Source organism: Phocoena phocoena, chromosome 5 (assembly GCF_963924675.1).
Source record: "Phocoena phocoena chromosome 5, mPhoPho1.1, whole genome shotgun sequence".
Lineage (NCBI taxonomy): Eukaryota > Metazoa > Chordata > Mammalia > Artiodactyla > Phocoenidae > Phocoena > Phocoena phocoena.
Genome location: NC_089223.1, coordinates 62,690,998 through 62,702,125, shown reverse-complemented (window position 1 = coordinate 62,702,125; position 11,128 = coordinate 62,690,998).

Sequence of the window (11,128 nt, the reverse complement as noted above, 5' to 3'; positions counted from 1 at the left end):
AAAGAAGCAGAAGATTTTCTCAAGACATGAGTAAGTTGTCTGTTACTGGTGTGTGTTTTGTTGAATTGTAGGTGAATTTCTCAGCTCTGACAATCATTGTCAAACAGATCAATCTGCAAATATTTATGTTTTAAAACTTAAATTATAAAGCTAGTTAAACCTTTCTAACAACTAGATTTAATATTCATGGATACATTTTATGTTAAAAAGTTACCTTTTACAGTACATATGAAAATATTTGTGTTAAGTTCAAATTGGAGATTGGGAATCAGTTTGGGGAAGAGGTTTTGTGGATTCTTTGACACTTCAAAAGAAAAAAATATGACTTCTGGGGAATTGGACTAATTTTCTTATTTAGATTTAAAACTAGAATTCCAAAAACAAAAATGTGAAGGAAATTAAAACCCCTTATTATTAAAGTGATCTGTGAAAACATTGTTACTGGAAATTGAATGAACTTGAGGCCTTTCCTCCAGAAAACAAGGACTTGATTGTCAGGCCTATATTAGGTTCTGAACCTTAATGCCATGTATTTGTTCTTACTAAAAATTGTTTCATTGAAAAGTATATTAGTAATACGAACTTCTGGTCTAGTTGGGAGTTCTTCCATTTGAAAAATGTGCTATTTGCATGAGACTGTTTGAATCTTTTTGTTTTCTCAGTTTCCCCTCCACTGGATAGGATTGAAGCTAGACTTTTCCCTTTTGATAACAGAATAAAAAGTGAACATCTTGTTTATAAATTGATGTTTAGTATTAGAGTGAAAGTTGAAATACTTAGAATACATTATAAGCCTAATGCTAGGTAGCCTTGTAAAAATAGATCTCTTTTAACTATCTTCTGCACCTATATTCACATTGCTTTTCAAGATATTTTAAGTTATATTTTTTTCCTCTTTTCAGAGCTGCTTCTTTGGGGCTCTTTTTTTTTTTTTAATTGAGGTGTAATTCACAAAGGGCTACATTTTATTGATAAGACTTCTTATAACTATTGCTAGATGTTTTTGCTCTAGTCTTCCAGGAAGGGCCATTTTATTTTTTAGAGTCACTTCTAAAGTCATGTGGTCCTTAACTTTGGGGACTCTTGCATCTGAGTGCTAATTCAGATTTAAGCCTAAGTAACCTCATTGCCTCTCACCCCATGAATGTTGACAATGGATGAAATACTTTGCTGTAGTTCTGGACTAAAATGCTGGGGAAGAAACTTAATTTTCTTTTTTGCACAAATCAGGAAAACAGCTACTGTGCAGAGTTTCCTTTTGACCTCAGCAGATGAACTGGACTGATAGTGTTAATTCAGATTTAAGAAATTATCTGAATCTTGGTTTGAGTTGATTCGGGATCTACATGCAATATTAACTAGATCGGATACCTTTTATATTTTCACATGTATACATAGGCTCTCCTCACCCTCATCAACATCCATTAGTTGTTGAACTTTGTGAACTGGCATTGAAACATTACAACAATGTTTTGTTGCACCAGTTTTGTAAAGTTTTACAGTGCAATACCTGTTACTTTTCAGAGACAAACCAAAGGTTAATTTCTCAAGGATCTTGCTGTTTGCTTTAGCAGCATTTGATGGAGTATCTTTTTTATATATATATATATACATTTGTAATAGATGAAAAATAAACCAGATTGCAAATCCTTTTTTTTTTTGAAGCAAAACCATGTACCAGGTTTTTGGTCCATATTGTGTAGGATAAGTTAAATTGCATTCTATTAACCCATATGAGTGTATTTCTGTATGCATAGTTATGTTGAAATAAAGTTTTAAAAAGCATTTTATGCCTTTGTTATTTTTGGTACATCAAATGTCAAGGAAGCCAAATTTATTTGGCCGGAACTGCAAGTGTATTAATAATTCTCAAAATATTTTCCCCCTGATAACCTAGGTAAGTAGAAAGGTTGTGGAAGTCTTTATTTGGGGTAAACAATCCAGTGGGTAGTAGTCCAAATCCTCTCTTCCTGTAATCTGCATTCTGGGAAGTGGATGTGGAGGTAGGGGAGAAACAACCTGAAGACAATTTTATAGGAAGTTTTATGTGGTAATATTTTCCAAACCACAGGTCCCCTTAACAGTTGTAATATACATGTCCATTCTCAGTAGCAGGCCTGGTATCAGTAAATTTTCACACGTAATTGGAAAAAGATGCGTTGAAGGGAAAATAAGATTAAGTTACATTGAATGTTCACTGAATGCTAGGGCAGTATTTTAAGGATTTTACTCTACTAGTGGAAGTCTGAGATGAAAGTGAAATCCAAAGGAAAGTGATAAGCCATATTGTAGTAAGGTTCTGCTTCCTTTGTTAATGGAAATAAACAGTTGTGCTTTATGTTGAAGGCTTAGGTATTTGTGGACTTGAGAGAAAAGGGAGAGTGAGTTGGAGAAACATCAGAACAACTGGATTGCATTCTGTCCTGATGCAGCAGGTGACCTAGAAGATCGTGAGTCAGGAAAGAACGCATATTTTTTGTTGAATTGATGAGTGATTCACCCTCTTTCCCCTCCAGCAAGACTTTATCAGCGAAAAGCAAAATGAATTTCCACCATTTATTGGCATGGTGGAATTGATAACAGGAAGTATGAAAATTTCTGCCTAACTAAGGATATATGGGGAATTTATCACGAATATATAAATGTTATTGATGTGTGACTTGGTTTGTTACCCTCAAGTTACAAGTGTGTTTGGTTACAAGTGTGTTTCTCCAGTGCTTTGCTACTCCTTTCTCAGTCATCCATTTTATGTTTACCCTTTGGCCATGCTTGTATTCTGGTCATGTCTCACTAAGGGCTTGACCCTAGTTCGTAGGCAGAGTTAACGGTACGGTAGTACGAGCTCCCCTCCAAGAGTACTTCAGAGGTCTCGTCCTCAGCTCCATAAGGGCAGGTTGGTGAAGATGCTAAGGATAATGTACTGATCTCTGGTAATCGGGAAGTTTCAGTGTCACAAAATGCCTTTTTAAAGGATTTTGATGCTTGCTGTAGTAAGTGCTTGGTTGGCCTTGCAATTAGAGCTGGTTCACGATGGGCCTCTTACTACTGTAATTGGGCAAATCATTTTTAACTTTACTGAACCTGTTTCTTCATCCAGAAAATGGGGGCATATGGTACTTCTATCCATAGAGTGGCTTTTGAGTGTTAAATGCTTTTGTTGGTTTTTTAAATATTTTTTTTTGTCTCTGCTGCATGGCTTATGGGATCTTAGTTCCCCGATCAGAGATTGAACCTGGGCAATGGCATTGGAAGCACCGAGTGCGAACCACTGGACCGCCAGGGAATTCCCAAGTGTTAAGTGCTTATTAAGCACTTAGCCTAGTGCTTGGCATGTAGTTTTAGTATTAAGACCTTTTCCACTAGATAAGAAAGCAAGTAAGTATCCTTAAATATATAAAGTGCTTCCTCTATTTGGCATTGATTAAGTTGTATAAGCCACCTGCTTCTCTTCCATGTCTTGCAAAATAGCTTTTAATGTTAAAGTAGTATGTGGGTTTTTGTGTCAGATGATATTGTAATCTCCACTAGAGTCAGAATGCTTTTGTATTCACTGCTTTACTCAAGTACCTAAAACAATATCTGGCCCTTAGAAGGGCAGATAGTTGATTGCCCAGGCCAAGGATTGTGTTTGTGGTTTTCTGTGTGTGTGCTTCTCCTTAATTTCAACTAATTAATATACAATGATCGTTTTACTGTAACTTAAAAATTCTGGTAATACAGAAATCTTGGTTCATAGACTTCGGTATTGTCTGGATGCATTAGCAAGGCAAGGAGGAGAGTTCACCCAAGTAGCAGGAAATAGCAAGTCTTGAGAAAGCGACTTTAAGAAACAGAAATGTTTAAACTTACAGAGAAGTTGGAGGAGTGGTACCCTGAAATCTTGTGTACCCATTATTTGGATCCACCACTCACATTTTGCCTTCTGTATATTATGTGTGTCTTATGTGGTGGACCCCCAGAAATTAAGTTGTAGGCATACCCCTTCATCTCTGAATACTTCAGTTTGTATCTCCTAAGGATAAGGGCATTCTCTTGTACAATCATACTGTAAAAATCAAATTCAGGACCTTAATTGTGCCAAATCGCTTAATACTAATCTTTAACAATCTCCCTGTTCCTAATCCCTCGTTGTATTTAGCTGTCACATCTCTTCAGTTTCCTTTAATTTGGAATAACTCCTTAGCATTCGTCCTTCACAGCATGAAGAGTTGGAAGCTGTTTAAAGAATGCTCCTTAATTTGGATTATTCTGATTGCTTCTTCATGCCTCAGTTCAGGTTATGCATCTTGGCAGGAATAGTAAGTACTGGTGTATTACATCAGAAGGTACATGATGCCGTTATTGGTTGTGTTAATCTTTACTATTTGGTTAATGTGTTGTCTACCAGATTTCTCCACTAAGTTATTATTTATTTCCCTTTGTAATTAACATTCTGTGGGATGATATAGTGAAATTATCTTCAACAAACCCAGTGATTTTAGCGTATATTGATTTTTTGCTTGAGTCAATTATATCTTTTATGGTAACTGATATTCTGTATCAAAAAGAGCTTTCTTTCTCCTTTCCCCATAGACCCAGGTTCTTGTTTCTGTGTTATCTCACAGTCATTTGTTTACCCCCATTCATCCTGTGGGGTTGGAGGAGGGTGCCCTTTCAGGCTCCCTAAATGAGACTCTCGCGAGACTATTACACTGAACAACTGAAACTCAGATTTATCACATTTCTCTCTGCTTATCTTGTAACAGTGCGATAAAATTTATGAAAGCTTGATGGAATGCCTTAAGGGTTAAGTTGTGGAAATTTACCAGTGGTCAAGATTCTACCACCAGAAGGGGCAATTTTAGAGAACAGAATCCTAATTCTTATATTGATTTTGAAATACCACACCTTTCATTTCATTTTTTTTGTGCTCTAATTACTTTTTAAAGATCACATGCACGTACAACTGCATACTTATAAAACTCAAACACGTTAAAATCTATCTTGACTAGCTCTCTTCCTACTAGTCTTCTTACTCTCATTTGTTTCTTAATTAACTACTATTAATGGTTAATATTAACTCTTTACCTCCATATGCGTATGCATGTTAAATGCTTGATTTCTATGCATTTTACATAACCGAGATTATTGATACTCTGCAATGAGTAGAATTTGGAGATCTTCAGTCAGTATTTAGGACTATTTTCATTCTCTACAACTATCGCATCATGTTTTATTGTATGGATATATCTGGTTTTATCACTTTAATTATTGCCAAAATTGGTTGACACTCTGGAGGTACTTTGAGAGTGGACGCCATGTGAAGTGAGTGATTCAGGGAACCCATAATATCTTACAGCCTTACAAGTTATGTTTATACTTGTGTTCTTAAGATAGAACTTCTTTCAGGGCTTCCCTGGTGGAGCAGTGGTTAAGAATCCGCCTGCCATTGTGGGGGACACGGGTTCGAGCCCTGGTCCAGGAAGATCCCACATACCGCGGAGCAACTAAGCCCGTGTGCCACAACTACTGAGCCTGCGTTCTAGAGCCCATGAGCCACAGCTACTGAAACCCACACGCCTAGAGCCCATGCTCCGCAACAAGAGAAGCCACTGCAATGAGAGGCCTGCGCACTGCAAAGAAGAATAACGCCCACTTGCTGCAACTAAAAAGCCTGTGTGTAAGCAACGAAGAACCAATGCAGCCAAAAATAAATTAAAAAAAAAAGGTAGAACTTTCAGATTTGCTAATACTAATCATGTCTTACACTCTTGATGTTCAAGTTTTTTTTTGTTTGTTTTAACACAGAAGATGTATATATTCGGGATGTTTAATTTAGTGTTGCTTATAATAACAAAATGATGGATAACGTGTTCATTTAACATTCATCATTGATGTGGTAAGGGAGTGGAGATAGCCTAGATTTGCATCTGAATGGAGTTTTTGGTCATCTTAAATTTAGGAAAGTAATACACCCACAGTTTAAAAAAAAAAAAAACTATTCCTAAAAGATTTATGATGAAATCAAAATCCTACAGCCTTGTGTTCCCTCCTTTTCTCAGTCACGTAGCTGCTCTATGTATCTGACTCCTGAGGTAAATTTAAGTTAGCATCAAATTTCTTATTTGATAAATTTACAGTGGATTCTTTTCACCTAGGTTAGAATATATAGCATGTTATACTGCATTTTCCTCAAGGTGATGAACATGCTTTAACCTTGTGGTGGATGAAAGTGGCCACAGATTCTTTGCAGCCCTTCCTATCAGCTTGAGTCTGCGCTGCCATTGCGACTTGCTTTGACCAGTAGAATGCAGAAGAGTGACATTGCGTGATTTCTGAGTTTCAGCCTCCAGAGGCCTTGCAGCTTCTACTCTCATGCTTTTTCTGAACATGATGACCTTGTGAACAAGCCTGAACTGGCCTACTTTAGGATGATATTCTAGGTAGAGAGAGGGACCCATGGAAAAAGGTCCAGGTTTCTCACCTATTACAGCCATCGCAGCTGAAGCTTCTGACATGGACTGAGGTCTGTAAATGCATGTCCCCATAGAGCAGAAGAAACACTGAGCAGAGCCCAGATTAAACTGCCCAACTAAAGAGACAAATAGAAGCTGTTTCAAGTCACTAAGTTTTGGGGTGGTTAGCTGCTCAGCAACATATGTGGATACAAACCTAATTATGCCCTCAATCTGGTTAAAAAAGAAGCGTTTCCAATTGACAAATGAGTAACTGTACCTAGAAGTTACTGAAGCCATGCTGAATGGTAGAGTTGGTGGGTTAGTGGGACTGCTAAGCATTGTTTTCTTTTATTGAACAGTCTTAGTCAAGTCCCTGTGTTGCAAATCTTCAACACATTCCTCAGAATTACTTTATGTAATAGCCTTAGTTGTCCAGTGAAAAACACATTTTCTTTAGCTAGTGCTTCAATAAAATACATCTTTCATCTGATATTTTAAGGGACAGTCGTCCCCATTTTTCTAATTTTCCTTCCTGTTGAATATTTAACCATAGTTTAAAGTCAAAGGCAGGAAAAAAATCTTTTTAGGCCAGATGTTAAATGCTGAGGAAAACTGGAGATTAATAAAAAGCCTTTAAGTGGGCAACCAGGATCCCCTTTTAGTGAAAGTAAGATGTGAAAAGGAACAGGAAACAGGATGAGTGCTACACAAGTACAAAAGACAAGGCCACTTAAGTTCAGGGCCAAATTTTGTTTTTGAAGCTATTGGTTTTGTGAATAAATATGGACCACCAGTTCTCCTATGTCACTAATAGGATCAGGATTTTAAATGGGTTTCTATTTTAGGATAGTTTAGTGATCTAATTCTTTCGATGTTTGCATTCCAAATTTCCTGTGTATGTAATTTCCTTTTTTTTTTTTTTTTTTTTGCGGTACGCGGGCCTCTCACTGTTGTGGCCTCTCCCGTTGCGGAGCACAGGCTCCAGACGCACAGGCTCAGCGGCCATGGCTCACGGGCCCAGCCGCTCTGCGGCATGTGGGATCTTCCCGGACCGGGGCACGAACTCGTATCCCCTGCATCGGCAGGTGGACTCGCAACCACTGCACCACCAGGGAAGCCCTCCTATTTTCTTAATCAGGATTGTGGGTTAGGATCTCCACTCATGCTGTGATCTGTCCGTGGTACTTGGCAAAGCTCACTAGAAATGTGAAAAGATTCCCAGCCAGCTCTGAAAGCACTTTCGTTTTAAAGCTGCCTGAGATGGTAAGACAGCATGGAAATCACAGTGGGACACTTGTTTAGGTTTGGGCAGCATTGCTGAAGTAAGACAGCAAGGGTGCAGCACCCCCCCCCCCCCCACACACACACACACCAGCTCTGAGGAATTGTTTTTAGGAGTATTCTTCTCAGGCTGGAATTTTATATGGGAGGATTCAAAGGAAATTAGGAAGGGTCAGTAACACAGAGTTTACAAGAAAATTGTGTCATTACCTTCTTTGGAGGTCTTCAAAGTGGTTTTCTTTTCTAAGATAACACATTTCCCTCCTAAGGTTGAAAAGTTCTCGCTTTTAGATTTGTAATGGATTCTAGTAAATACAGGAAGTATTGTTGCATGGTTAAAAACCTGGGTGCTGTTGGAACTTTTCTGTCCTGATTATGATGGTGGTTAAATGAACCTATATGTGTATTAAAAATCCATAGAACTGTACATTGAAAGCGAAAAAAAAAGTCATTTTTACTGTATAATTAAACAAACCCACAGGGTACTGGAGCTTGTGTTTGAATCACGGCTCTGTCACTCATTAGTTGTGTGACCCTGGGCAATTTCTTTTACCTCAGCTTCATCTCTAAATACAGGTAATAATAGTATATACCTCCTACATGGGGTTTTTCTAAGGATACAGTTAACCTATATAAAATGCTTAAAACAGTGCCTGGCTCATTGTATGTGCTAAATAAGGGCTAGCCACTAGTATAAGAATGTAAGGAATTAAAAGAAGCTATATGGGCTATCATGTGATCATAGCAGCTAGGAATAGTCTCAAATACAGCTATCTTAAGGTATTGCATTTAGGCAGGACGGGAAGAAACCCTAGAAAAGTGTCAGTGCTACTAAGCAAATCTGTCTGCTCTATTGCTATTTTTCAGGGAAGGCAAAAAACAACGCCCCAAATAGAAAAGTCCTCTCGTTCTAATTCATTCATTCCTGCACTGAATGCTGGCTGTTTTCCAGGGAATTACTGAAAAGTTAGAAAGGATCTTGGCAGTCTCTCATGTCCAAAATTACCTGATGATGTGTTCTCTAGCACATGTGTCTCTGTGTGGCCTCAGTTTTCTCAGATTTACCAATGCTCCCGGCCAGAGGTACTGACTGTGATTAAGCATCATACCTGTTGCATCTACCAGTGAGAATATTATGACCAAATTCTTCCACTAGGTTGATTAGCCAGAAGGTAAATTCTGAGAATTGTTTGAGAAGCAAAAGGAAGCTTCTGCAAAACAGGAACCTGGGGCTCCAAGCCATGGGTATATTAAGTATGCTCTTAGGTATATTCAGATCATGAAACTCCTGTACTAAATGAGAGAATATCGATGGTCTTTGACATGAAGGGGAAAAGTGAGGCATCATTCCTATATGTTAAAACGTTAATTTTTTTTTTTTTTTTTTTTGCGGTATGCGGGCCCCTCCTGCTGTGGCCTCTCCTATTGTGGAGCACAGGCTCTGGACGCGCAGGCTCATTGGCCATGGCTCACGGGCCCGGCTGCTCCGTGGCATGTGGGATCCTCCCAGACCGGGGCACGAACCCGTGTCCCCTGCATCGGCAGGCGGACTCTCAACCACTGCGCCACCAGGGAAGCCCCTAAAATGTTAATCTTTAGCCATTCCTACCCACTACAGGGCATCAGTGGGGCAGACAACATAACAGAGACATTAAGAGCAGGCAGAGGTGCTACCTATTGGATTCACGTGAGTCTGAAGTTTTGTTTTTATTGTTTAAGCACTACTCTTTGACAGTTGAAAGAAAACAATCCCCCGGGGAGGAGGAGAGCCGCCAAGAGAAAATGGAACATTCTGAGAAAGAATGGAAATGATTCTATTGCTCCACAAGACAGAGCCAAGTGGGAGGGAAGCCAGGGTAAATGGTCAGAGGCCATCGACAAAACAGCTCGCCTCAGCTTCAGTGCTGGGTGCCTACTCAGTGATTAACAGCTCTGCCATGTCTGGCACAGGTGGAGCTCCAAGTTAGTCATCTGCAGGAAACTAGCCTTGATTTCCATTTTGCAAAAAGCATCTGAGTGATCAGGAAACACAAGCACACAGGATTGCATCTGTGCTCCACTTCTTGGTTGTCATGGGAAGTGTCCCAAGTATCATAAACACATTTAGACTCTGGGGAACTACACAGTAAAGCCCTGATGATTGGTAGGGCTTGCTGTTGATGGTAATTAAAAATACAAAATGTGTTATGCTTCACTTTGTAACTTGGAAGAAAATGCTGCTGTTTTAAAGGTGACGGCAGGGGTGGTGGGAAGAGAGATGGGGGTACTTCAGCCTCTGTTCTGTGGACAGGAGGGGGCTGTCCTGACTCCTTGCCATTAATTTCTACCCTTTACTAATTCTTGCATGCTGCCACAGTGTAAATGATTAGTGATGGAAGGGCAGTCTTCGCACTTAGATCAATGGATTAATAAGTGTCAGTAAGCTGGGCTTCCCTGGTGGCGCAGTGGTTGAGAGTCCGCCTGCCGATGCAGGGGACACGGGTTCGTGCCCCGGTCCGGGAAGATGCCATGTGCCGCGGAGCGGCTGGGCCCGTGAGCCATGGCCGCTGAGCCTGTGCGTCCGGAGCCTGTGCTCCGCAACGGGAGAGGCCACAACAGTGAGAGGCCTGCGTACCGCAAAAAAAAAAGGAAAAAAAAAAGTATCAGTAAGCTGACTTAGAAACTAACACAGTAAGAGAACTTTCTTATAGCAAATCCGCTGTGGATCAGTTGGATAGACCGGCAGTGATCCTGGGCTGCATTAGGTTGACAGAATGTAAGTTAATAGCAGATTCTAGCAGCAGTTCACTGTCTTATGCTCAGAGGGCCTTTTCTTTTTTCTATCTGAGGTATTGTAACCACTCTTTCCTGGCTTTCCTGCCTGTTTTTGCTGAGAATCATAAAAGGTTAGGACTGAGAAATATATAGTGTAATTCCCTCATTTTATAGATGAGAAAATGATGACCCAAAGAGACTGATATAACCAGGGAAACTGAAACTTACTTAGTAAATTGCACTGTTTGAAAGTGCTAGCAAGGTACATTGGAACATTTTTTAGATATGCCTCGGTCAAAACGTTAACCATTGAATTTTAGAGGTAAGAGAAACTTGAGAATATAAGTTATGAACATTTACAAATGGAATCTTTGCTGGTAGAGAGGTGTAAAAGCCTAGAGAGAAGATAAGGAGGGAGAAATGTTCTGCTCTCTAAAATACATTATAAGTTTTCAGGGTAAATACAGCATCAGTTTTGGGGTTCTGTATTTTTCCACAAATGCCAAGTTTACCATATTTCTTCATTTAATCTAAAGATTCAGGCCTAAGCTCCAAACTATGAACAATACATAGAAATATAATGGTCACAATTTTAACTTGTAAAATTAACAGTATTTCATTCTCTCCAAAATCATCTAAAAATCGACTACCAATCA